This window comes from Bactrocera dorsalis, chromosome 1, assembly GCF_023373825.1.
Source record: "Bactrocera dorsalis isolate Fly_Bdor chromosome 1, ASM2337382v1, whole genome shotgun sequence".
NCBI classification, from domain to species: domain Eukaryota; kingdom Metazoa; phylum Arthropoda; class Insecta; order Diptera; family Tephritidae; genus Bactrocera; species Bactrocera dorsalis.
In genome coordinates, this window is record NC_064303.1 from 44,791,376 (window position 1) to 44,803,702 (window position 12,327).

The 12,327-nt window shown below is 35.1% G+C and overlaps 1 long non-coding RNA gene across 1 annotated transcript; it reads left to right on the forward strand.

The window, feature by feature from the left end:
• The first annotated feature begins 10,521 nt into the window (after positions 1-10,521).
• Positions 10,522-11,083, forward strand: LOC125775647 (uncharacterized). Its single transcript, XR_007421231.1, has 4 exons — positions 10,522-10,653; positions 10,719-10,786; positions 10,868-10,899; positions 10,954-11,083. It is a non-coding gene; the product is annotated as an uncharacterized LOC125775647 (long non-coding RNA).
• The last annotated feature ends 1,244 nt before the right edge of the window (positions 11,084-12,327 follow it).

Below are 12,327 nucleotides of genomic sequence, written 5' to 3' on the forward strand. Positions count from 1 at the left end.
TGCATTCTCCTCAATTTCCAAAGGAAACATTTTATTGTTCACATCGTTAAATATGCATTGCTCCTCAAAAGTAATTTCATCTACGTGCAGCTTGTCTTCTTTCGATATATTATCTACGCGAAGTTTCTCGAAGGTTATATCTTCCACGCGCAGTTTGCCAAAGGTAATGTCTTCTACGCGTAGCTTACCTTCTTTCGATGTATTATCAACGCAACAGTTCTCGAAGCGTATATCTTCTACGCGCAGCTTCTCAAATGTAATTTCTTCACGCAGCTTGCGAATGTCATCAACGCATTGCTTTTCGAAACGTATATCTTCCGATATGTCATCAAGGAAATGAGTTTGAAAACGTATATCTTCTACGCGTAGCTCATATTTACTATTTTCGAAATTATCCTTTTGTTTCTTTAATATTTTCAAAATGTAAGTGACACAAAAAGAAAGATCTTCGATTTCAACGTTACGATAAGAGTTGTTGTAATATAGTTGCAATTCGTAGAAATTTCTTTCCATGTTGCTCCATAAATTTTTGAGACGTTTTTTGAAATGTTCGATGTCAGTTACGTCTCTAGTATTTATATTTAGGTTTGCCTCTGCAATTGTAGATCGAATTTTTTCCGATCTTCTTTCAATTGCCTGCTCTATAAAGCCTATCATTGTATCTGTTGGGCTTATTGCCCTATTATAATCTAGATTTATTTTCTCAAATCTAATGTCTTCTACGCGCAGTTTCTTTTGAAATGTTATATCTTCTACGCGTAGATCGCCTTTCCTTTGTACCATGTCCGCAGTGTTCGACATTTCAACTATTTTTTTAATGAACTGTTTTTAATCTTTAAAAAAATCGTTGGAGGTAATTGTTTTGGTCGCCTGGTTGACCTTGCTGTGTCTCGATTCACAGCCGCTGAATATTTTTTTAAATAACAGTATTTACACAGCGTTTAGTTTCATACTAAAACGGCTTATGTGATCAAATGAATATGCGAGAATATGGACCCGTCTTACAATTTCTTGTTCATTTGCCTATATACATACATTCATATATAATAGGACTTTTACAAACATATATTGCCTGTATTTTCTTTTATACAGGTCTTACTTGCCTGTACTTTCCTTATACAGGTCTTTTCTTTGGCTGAGCCAACAATCCGGCTCGAAGGACCAAAAGTTTGAAATTATATTCAAACTGAGCCCATACACGACACACAAGTGCGTTCGATCGGTATGTGTACCCATGCGGCTTACTCGTGTATGGGCTTGTGCGCGTACCGATCCATGTTCGCGAAAATGTTTGATTTTTTACGATCGGTCCGCGAACATGTGTGTCGTGCATGTAGTTGTCTGCGCACAAAATCTTATTTCTCTCGTTTCGCTGAACAGTGAAGATCGCAGACGAACAATAGCAAGTGTTAAGGGGAGAGCCTGCTTTAGAGGCTTCAAAAAATTGATTTTTTGGGGATTTTTTTTAGGAAGGGAAAGAAATAATTGATTCAAGCGAAATTTCTAGGTTTTATGAGTATTTGAACATCTTTCACAATTTTTTTGGATACGAAATCTTTGATATTCTGCCTTTGGGAAGTAATTGCCCGATACGTCTCGCTTGTGCATTTTTCGGACGGCGGGCAGGATGGAGGTCGCAATTTCTTTCGGAAACAAAAAATTCAAAGAGACCCATATTTTTTAATAATTTATCTTCTAGTTAAACTAAGAAAATTCAAAAAAAAAGTGTAAAATTTTTCAATTTTTTTTTAAATTAAAAAAAAGTGTTTTTTGACCAAAAAAAATTGTACTTTATGTTGTTTAAAAATATGTTCAAACTTGACTTTTCTTAATTTTTTTTAGTTTAAATAGAAGATAAATTTATGCCAATGATAAATTGTGCCATAATTCCATACGACGTTTAGTTTTTTCTATCCTGCCCGCCAATTAAGAATAATCGTAAAAATTAAAAACCGAGAAATCGAGCTTCAAAGTTTTCGCTTTTTGCCCAAGCGCTCATATATCTGTTAGACGCTCGGTCACTATTTCCCTTCTGGCTTCGACAATATTTCGAATTCCAATCTATAACTATGGCGAAATTTCGTTAGATAATTTTTAAAAAGATTTAAGCAAAAAAAAAAAAAATCGATTGTTTGAAGTTTCTAAAGCAGGCTCCACCCTTAATAAAGATTTCGTATCAGAATTTATTGATCTTATAAAAAATGAATTGGCAATTTGGCAAACGAAAAGTAATAAATATAAAAATAAAACTGAGAAAAATAAAAGTTGGAATAACTTATTAACGAAATACATAGAAATCGATAAAAGTGCTACATTAGAAATAAATTCGAAGAAATGTTCCGCTTGCCTGTCGCACATGTTCATTGTGTGAAGAACGAACGCAAAATGGATTTGTGTGTCATGTATGGGCAAAACGAATTCACACAGATCCAACGCACAGATCGTGTATGGGTAGTATTAAGTTGTATTTGTATTACTATATGCATCCCTGATTATGAACAATAGCTGTAGCTATATGGAATAGCATTTGTCTTGTTGTAGACATCTGGCGCCACGGCTGTCTGCTTGTCGAAACAATAGACATCTGGCGCCGCACTGTCCGCTTGTCTAGGTAAACAATTGCTGGGTCTGGCGCCGCGACTGTCTGCTTGCGTCTGGCGCCGTATAGCCGTATGTTCTGGTAATTTCCAGACGCGATATTCTAGAAGGACACGTCGGCATCAGCGAGAAGTGCGTGGCTATATAAGCCGTGGCAGCGCCAACGTAATCAATCAGTGCTAAGAGTAAACTGCTATAGTGTAGACGAGTTGTGAAATAAAGAGTTGTTGAATTAAATTAAACAGTTTTGGTTTTATTTGTCAATCCAGAGATACGAACCTAACAAAGTGAACTAGCAGTAAATTCGTAACAATTGGTGTCAGAAGTGGGATTGTCAAATAATCCATATTCAAGATGGTTAAATTCGGAGAATTGAGAATTCAGCAATTAAAAAAGGAACTGGAGGAGCGTAATTTGCCGATAAGCGGGCAAAAGGCGGATCTGCAGGCACGATTACGTGAAGCAATGGAAGCGGATGGAATTAATGTGGACGAGTTCGAATTTGTTGGGCCAGAAACTTCTACAAAGGTAGAAGAGAAAGTAGAAGAACAACGAACATCATCAAGTGTAGACATGAACACGTTGTTAGTGGCCATTAAGCGAATGGCAGAAAATGTAGTGAAAACAGAAAATCGTCTGGCACAGCAAATGGCAGAAAATGCAGTGCAAACAGAAAATCGTCTGGCACAGCAAATAGCCGAAAATGCAGAAAATGCAGTGCAGGCAGAAAATTGTCTGGCACAGCAAATAACGCAAATAGCTGAAAATACATCACAGTTAGAGTCTCGCCTTACACAACAAATAACTGAAAATAATACGCAGTTAGAAAAGCGTTTGGTACAACAGATTACAGAAAATAATACACAAGTGCAAGAGAAATTTTCAAAATTTGAAGACGAATTAAGCACAATAAAAATGACGTAGAAAATTTAAGATCAGAATTTCTTCAACTGAGTAATCGTGTGCGAGAACTGCAACTACATGGCCCTGCACCATCAACAAATAATCAAAGATTGAAGGCACCCACATTCGATGGAAGTATTCCATTTCAAATTTTCAAACTTCAGTTTGAAAAGACAGCAATGGCCAATAATTGGAATGCAGCGGACAAGGTGGCGTCCTTGTTTGTATCATTGAAAGGACCTGCGGCAGAAATCCTTCAGACTATTCCAGACTGTGAACGGGACAACTATGAGGCATTGATGAGTGCGATAGAAAGACGATATGGTAGTGAGCACCGGAAACAAATATACCAGATCGAACTGCAAAATACGGGTCAGAAGATGAACGAGTCATTACAAGAGTTCGCAACTGAAATCGAACGACTGGCTCATTTGGCAAATGCAGATGCACCTGTGGAATACATTGAGAGGGTAAAAATTCAATGTTTCATAAATGGAATTCGTGATGTGGACACCAAACGCGCCACATATGCATTGCCAAAAAGAACGTTTGCTGAAACGGTTTCGCACGCCCTCACACAGGAAACAGCTTCTCTACTAAGTAAACCAGCACACAAAGTACAAAGAGTTGAAATGGAACAACCGGCGCTGATGGAAGAAATATTGAAGACTCTGAAGACAATTGCTGCACCGCGAGTAAATACAACAGGCAGATATTTCAACTGTGGAAAAGCGGGTCACTTTGCCCGTAATTGCAATATAAAGGTAAACCCATCAAAACGGAATCAACCAACAGAATACCGAAAGAGGATTCACCACAAAAATGCGAATGCATTATCGCGTCGCCCTTGTCCACTGGAACGTAAACATTGCTCCAAATCAGAGGGAAAAGAAGGTATAATCGACGTGCGATTACTGAATATAGAACCTGAAGATGATTGGACTCCTCACCGCATCAGAATCAATCAGCTGGAGGACCCTGATCTTGCAAAGCTGGTAATGGCCAAAGAAAATGGGGTGCGGCCACCAAAGGAACAAATAAGTACCGAGAGTCCAACTGCAAAAGCATATTGGGCCCAATGGAACAGCATAAACCTCGTTAATGGATACCTTCATCGTACCTGGGAAAGCGAAGATGGCAAACAGTCTCGTCTGCTGATCATAGTACCGAAGTCCATGATCCCGAAAGTATTGAAAGAATATCACAATGGACCTAGTGGAGGGCACCTTTGAATTACAAAAACTATAGAGAAGATTAAACAACGGTTCTACTGGATCGGTTGTCGAGATTCCATAGCAGAATGGATAAGTAATTGCGTAGAGTGCATGGCAGCTAAAGGTCCTAAAGCCAAAAGTCGTGGTAGGCTACAACAGTGCAACGTGGGATCACCATTTGAACGAGTCGCAATGGATGTTGCAGGTCCGTTCCCAACCAGTACGGCCGGAAACAAATATCTACTGGTTGTCATGGACTATTTCAGTAAATGGCCAGAAGTATATGCCTTACCAAACCAAGAAGCGAAGACAGTAGCCGAAGCGTTTGTAGAAAATTGGATAACAAGGTTCGGAGTGCCCGTCGAATTACACTCAGATCAAGGCAGGAATTTCGAATCTTCCATTTTCCAAGAAGTCTGTACATTATTGGGCATCCACAAGACACGGACAACAGCGTTACATCCACAATCAGATGGAATGGTAGAGAGATTCAACCGAACGCTCGAAGAACATCTGCGGAAAATCGTTGATAAAGATCAACGGAATTGGGACAAGTGCATCCAGATGTTCCTGCTGGCGTATCGTTCAGCAAAGCACGAGACAACTGGTTACACGCCAGCAAAGATTATTTTTGGATCTGATCTGCGACTCCCTGCTGATCTTAAGTTTGGAACGACTCCTACAGCTGTAAGAAATGATGGAGATTATTGTTCTGCCTTAAAGGAAGAAATGAATGAATTGCATCTAATGGTAAGACAGCATACGCATCTGATGAGCAATAAGATGAAGGACCGGTTCGATCAAGCGGCAAATTCAAAAGGTTTTGGAGAAGGTGATCTGGTCCTGTTGTACAATCCACTTCGAAAGAAAGGCTTGTCCCCGAAACTGCAGACAGCCTGGGAAGGACCCTATATGGTGATGAAACGACTTAATGACGTGGTATACCGCATACAAAGAAATGGAAAAGCACGATGTAAAATGAAAGTAGTACATTTGGAGAGGCTCGCCCCATTTGGTTCAAGAGGATTTGTGCCTAATCGGGACGATTAGGCCTTAGTGGAGGGCAGAGTTTCAAAAGTAGTATTAAGTTGTATTTGTATTACTATATGCATCCCTGATTATGAACAATAGCTGTAGCTATATGGAATAGCATTTGTCTTGTTGTAGACATCTGGCGCCACGGCTGTCTGCTTGTCGAAACAATAGACATCTGGCGCCGCACTGTCTGCTTGTCTAGTTAAACAATTGCTGAGTCTGGCGCCGCGACTGTCTGCTTGCGTCTGGCGCCGTATAGCCGTATGTTCTGGTAATTTCCAGACGCGATATTCTAGAAGGACACGTCGGCATCAGCGAGAAGTGCGTGGCTATATAAGCCGTGGCAGCGCCAACGTAATCAATCAGAGCTAAGAGTAAACTGCTATAGTGTAGACGAGTTGTGAAATAAAGAGTTGAATTAAATTAAACAGTTTTGGTTTTATTTGTCAATCCAGAGATACGAACCTAACAAAGTGAACTAGCAGTAAATTCGTAATAATATATATATATTTATTCAAAAGTTCTCCTCGATCTCCTCCTGTTCATCATCATCACCTGAAACAAAGCTCATTTTTAAATAAAATCCATTCAATAAATTTTTGATATTCCTTTTATTTTAATTTCTTTTCTTTAAAATATATTTCGCACTTGTTAAGTTAAAGTGTAACAACTCAAAATTTGAACATTTTCAGTAGAGACGAAAAACTGTTTCCGTAAATATTAATAATATATTACAAAGAAAAAACAATGTAATTGCACGAAAATATCATTAAAAATAATATAACCGTTGTTTCATTTTTATTTGTTTAGTATTTGCACGAAAATAACGAATTTTTGAGTTATTACTCTTTTCCTGAAATTTTTTTATATACATAGTGGTATTATTTTGAGTTGTCTCTGTGTAACAATTCAAAATGTTACACTTTATGTGATACACTAACGAACCAATTTGACAAAACACTTGGAGACAACTAAAAATGTAACTCTTTAGTTGAGTCGAAAGAAGTCATTCTGAAAACAAAGAAAGAGTCATAACGGTTTTTTTTAACGAAAGACTAGACAAATCACTGTACGATTTTTACAGTGGGTAGAGATGACCACTGCACATTATTTTCTTGCAAAAAACTAAAATTTGGAAATTTTGAGTTGTTACACTTTAACTTAACAAGTGCGATTTGTATAAGTATATATTGTGATTTTGAGCTGAAAAAGGATGTCGTTTGGCGTAAAATATTATTTTTTCTTAGTAATGGTCGAAATAGTTAATACAATAGAACGGAAAATACTTAGTATGTGCTGCTTATACGTTACTAAGCCATTTCAATAATGCACTACAATACAATTCTTGTATTTAAATAAAGCAATAGAACGACTTGTAAACCATTGTATAAACCTACAAGTAACAAATCCTATCATTTTCACCCATACATACGCAGGCGAAAGCTTATAGAATGACAGAAATTACATTAAGAATGCAATAGAATGAGGGAAGACTCAGGGCAAAAGCCCAGGCAGTTCGTTAGGGTTTCCTAAATATTCTACTACTAAAACGACCAAATGCCTTAGAAAAGGCACGGGTGTGTTGCCGTGTTATGCTATCTAAATTATTATTTTTAGTATGTTTTTGTTAAATTTTCAAATGTATTTCGATTATTAAAATTCATAAAGATTTAATTTATCTAGTTTTGATTAAAATTTTATTTATTGTAATACTTTTCTATTTTATTAAAAATATTTGAAGAATATATCTATTTTTGTTTAAATTATTACAAATAGTTTTGTTTAGTATTGTATAAATTATATGGGTGAAAATAAGCCTCCGGGGGATCCTAATACCCAAAAAATATCGATAACGCGCCTACGAGTATAATGCAACCTCTTTAATATTTTTAAGTCTTTTTATTTAAATCTCTGTACCGAAAAGTCAACTATGATTCTTTTGTTACTTGTATATTTCTACAATGTCTCTTTAATAATTGTTGTTGCAATGGTTATTTAATCCTCGCTAGGGTGGTAAGATTTAGGTTGGTTGTCATCGAAGTCATCTAATGGGAGGCTCAGGAAACGTGCTGTTTCGACGGGGTTGGAAAATAAGGACAGGTGTGTGAAATGAGTGGGGTTTGATGGGAATACAAAGAAGTGGTTAAAGTCTTACGGGGACTCATTGTTTGCTGTACGCACTTGAAGGTCAGTACGTGTCTGAAATGTATTGCGTCCGAAATTTGATCGGCATATATTAGACATATTGTCGACATACCTTTTGATGTTCCTGGAAGGCGGCTCCGCTTCAAAGCATACGATTTCTGAAGACATCAATAGACATACTATAATCGACCGGAATGCAGTATTTTGACACGTCTGTGTTCCACTAAATCCAGGGGACCATATCTTTGGTTCTTTGTCTTTTCCGGCTCTGTACTTGGGCAGTTATTGGTTCAACCTGTTGAATGAAGCACCCTAAATTTTAAGGATGTTGACCGAACATTTGACTGTGGGGTTAAGATCCAGTCTGTGCTATTTCATCGAGTTTATAAATGTGACTGATGAGGGTGACTCTCTCCTTCCTTGTAGAGAAAAAGTGGGGAATCTTACGTAAAGTGTAGTTTCCAGCTCTCAAGAAATGCAAAACTTCATATAAAAACGCTTAAGAAATGGTCAAGAAAATTTAAAATCTAAATCTTCTTGAGCTAGTATGCAGCTCTAAAGAAACCCAGTACTAGTTGTTAATACATTTTTTCAATAAAATGCGAATATGCAACGCTGGTTTTGCGAAAACACATGAAATCATCAATTGTTTCTTGAAGGACATTCAAAGTGATCGTTAATTCATCCTAAATTAGTTAAAATCATTATTATGAAATATATATTTTGAAATGATGTATAAAACTTACCAATCATCAAGCAAATTACTTAAATCGCAAGGATAATGCTTATATACTTACACACATAAGTATATTTTCTTTGTTTATTTTCTCTTGCTAACCTACTATCAAATTTATTTAACTACAGCTCTAGAAATAAGGAATTTTTTTCTTGAGCATTTACTTGAGAGCTGGAACCCAACTTTAAGACGTTAAAACCTGCGCAACTCTGAAGAGTTTTTGTACACCACAGCTATCGATACGCGTTGCAGTATCTGTGAGAACCAAGAATGATAGAGAAAGATTTCGTAATTCGCATGTTTGCTTTCAGTCAACTGTTCTTGCTGACGTCACGATTGACTTATTATTCGCCCGCGCTTTTGAAAGTGAATTCGAATTGTGTTTTCAAGTGTTGTATTAATTGTGAAATTTTATATTTTTTAAAATGCGTTGCGCAGTGTTCGGATGCAATAATAATAATAGTTAAAATTGTGCTACGAAATGGAGATTTTTCCATTTCCCTAAAGAAAAAAAGTACTAAAACAATGGATTCATTTTGTCGTCGTACGGACAAAATTAATATTTAAAATGCGTGCATTTGTGAAATGCACTTCGCGCCAGAAGCCTTCGAAAGAAACTTGCAGTTTGAATTGGGTAATTATAGCATTTTGATTACAATAATTTTACTTTTATAACCAAACACTCGTGCAGGTTTAAGTTCGCGAAATCCAACTAAGTTGCTACCTAGCGCTTTTCCCACGTTAACCACTGCTCCTGTAGAGCCTAATGAACGGCAGAAAAGGATGGATTCTCGTTCCAAAAAAGAGATGTTAACAACAATAATGAAGAATACCGCCCCTGTTGAAGTAATTCAAGAAGACGAGGTTGGAGAGAGAGGCACCTCAAACTGCAGGAGAAGAGATCATCGATGAGAAAGACGAGAAAATACTGCATTTGGAAACAGAAATGTTAGTCCTAATTGATATTGATGAAGTATCTTTTTCTTACCTAAGTATATATATTTCTTATTATTTTTAGACAACGGCTGAATAGTGTTGTTAGAACTTTGAAAAGGTGCAAAAACGAGCAATTAGCAGAAATTAAACGCCTTAGGATTTCCATTAAAACCGTAGAATTTCACAGAAATAATTTGGAGCAAAAACTTAAAAACTAATTAAATAAGACAATAAATTGATATTTGGTTACAAAATATTCAATCTTTTTATTTACATTAATGTATATGGTTGAAACAAACACGGCAAAGAAACAAAATTAAATAATACAATGAAAATTCAATTAAATGAATATGTAGAGTCACTGAAAACTCATCGAAAACCCACAATGTCGGTCCAAACGACTTAGATTCCACAACATACAAATGTGTTTTCTAACCGTGCGATTCTGTACTGTGATACTGTCTCAAGTCTCTAAATTTGAGATTTTAAGTTAGAGACAATTTTTTGAGACTTAAGATGATTTTGCTATTCTGTAAATGACAGTCACAAAATCTATTACATTTCATCATTCAGAGATGTTTTTACACTTGAATGAAAATAATTATGACCTTAACAAATATTAAATTTTCTTTAACATAGTCAAAACACATAATTATCAATAAAAATATAAATATATGTTCACCTTGTTTCATAATATTTACGAAAATTATGTAAAATTTATTTATTTTTAATTATGTCGATAACAAATATTAAATTTTCTTTAACATAGTCAAAAAACATAATTATCAATAAAAATATAAATATATGTTCACCTTGTTTCATAATATTTACGAAATTTATGTAAAATTGATTTATTTTTAACCTTTTCGTGTTGGAGCTGCTTACAACATATAAAAAAACGACAATCGATTAATATCTAAGATGATCTCTACTCAGTATATTCAAAATGGCAGACAAGAGTTCGTTATAGTTATGTGACCTCCCTGCAAGACGGAGGTAACAGATTGCACAAACACATTGAAACATTTTCAGCTGTTCACTAACACTGTTACATTTTCTGGAATTTTCAATGGAATGGGAGAATACGTAAGTAAGATAGAGAAAAACTATCGACATTATAAACATATTGTAATGTTAACTTGTTAGAATAGGAGAGGCGAATACCCAATATTTCAAGAAGAATAAACGAAAAGCGCAGTTTATTTTGGATTTTAAAGAGGTAAGTTCGCTATTTGATAATATGATACTTTATAATTAATTTCTAATTTATATATATATATTATTAATTTCTTTTATATAGAGAAAACGAAAGAGGTTAACAAGGAGAAAAAGGTAAGCATTGTGAATTTAATGTTGTGTGTATAATTAAAAATTTTAATATTACAGAAATCATTTGGACCATTGGTAAAATTCAAATCTATTGCGTGCAGCAACCAAATAATGGAGTATGTTTTAAATTATTAAAGTTAAATAGTGTATATTTAATTCAAATATTTGTTATAGATTGTGCATTTTATTTTGATTTTATTATTAAATAAAGAGAAATAATAAAAAAAACTGAGTTTTATTTAAAAGAATTTAATTTGCTAGATGTAACAAATGGGTAACAGATAATCTTGTTACTGCTTGTTCTTCCTAACATGCTTATATGTTAAAGGTAACAAACTGATAACCAAAATAATAACACTAACAGATATTCGGGTAACAAATACTTTTTGTTATCCATAACACATGGGTAAGCTAAGCGCTAACAAAATAATTTGTTACCCGTAACATACTGTGAAGAGATTTGCTAACAAATGTGTGTATTCTGTTAGAACAAGGCAGCATGCGATATTTACCATTGGTTAGAGCGAGATAACCATTGAACATCAAATAGCTATGTGTTACTTTTTTCCCACTCTCTGAACAAAAGTAACAAATATTTTAACGAATGCAAAAGTGAACAATAACAATTCGCTTACACGTTTGCTAACAGCTACCCGTCTTGCAGGGCTGCTAACTATCAGGTCTTAAATTTGAGGCAATGCTTTGAGACTAAAACTTAGTATCCAGCTCTCAAGTAATCTAAAAACTTCATAAAAAAAAACGCTTAAAAAACGGTCAAGAAACTTTCCTGCGATAAATTTTCTTGTGCTAGTATGCAGCTCTCAAGTAATCTAGTACTAATTTTTAATACTTTTTTTATTTATAAATAAAATAAAATGCGAATATGGCAATCCTGGTATTGCGAAGAAACATCAAATCAATAATTGTTTCTTGAAGGAAATTCAAAGTAATCGTTAAAATCGTCTTAAATTAGTTAAAAACATTGTTATGAAGTATATTTCATTTTGGAATGTTGTACAAAATTTACGAATCATCCACAACATTTCTTAAATTCATACATACATACATATTACGCACAAAGTTTATTTTCTCTGTTTATTCTCTCTTGCTCTTCTAATGTGGATCATTCACAATACGTAACCAGCTGTCAAAACTACTTGAAGAAATAATGTATTTTTTTTTTATTGAGCAATTACCTGAGAGCTGGATACCAACCTTAACGCTAGAGACTGTTTAGTGAATAGTAACTAGTCACAAATTGAGACTATGGGTAAAATCTCAACTTGTGACTAGTTACTATTCACTAAACGGTCTCTATCGTTAGTCGCAAAATATTGAGACCTGGTAGTTAGCAGGTCACAAAACTAAAAAGAATTCTTGTCTGCCATTTTGAATATACTGAATAGAGATCATCATAGATATTAATCGATT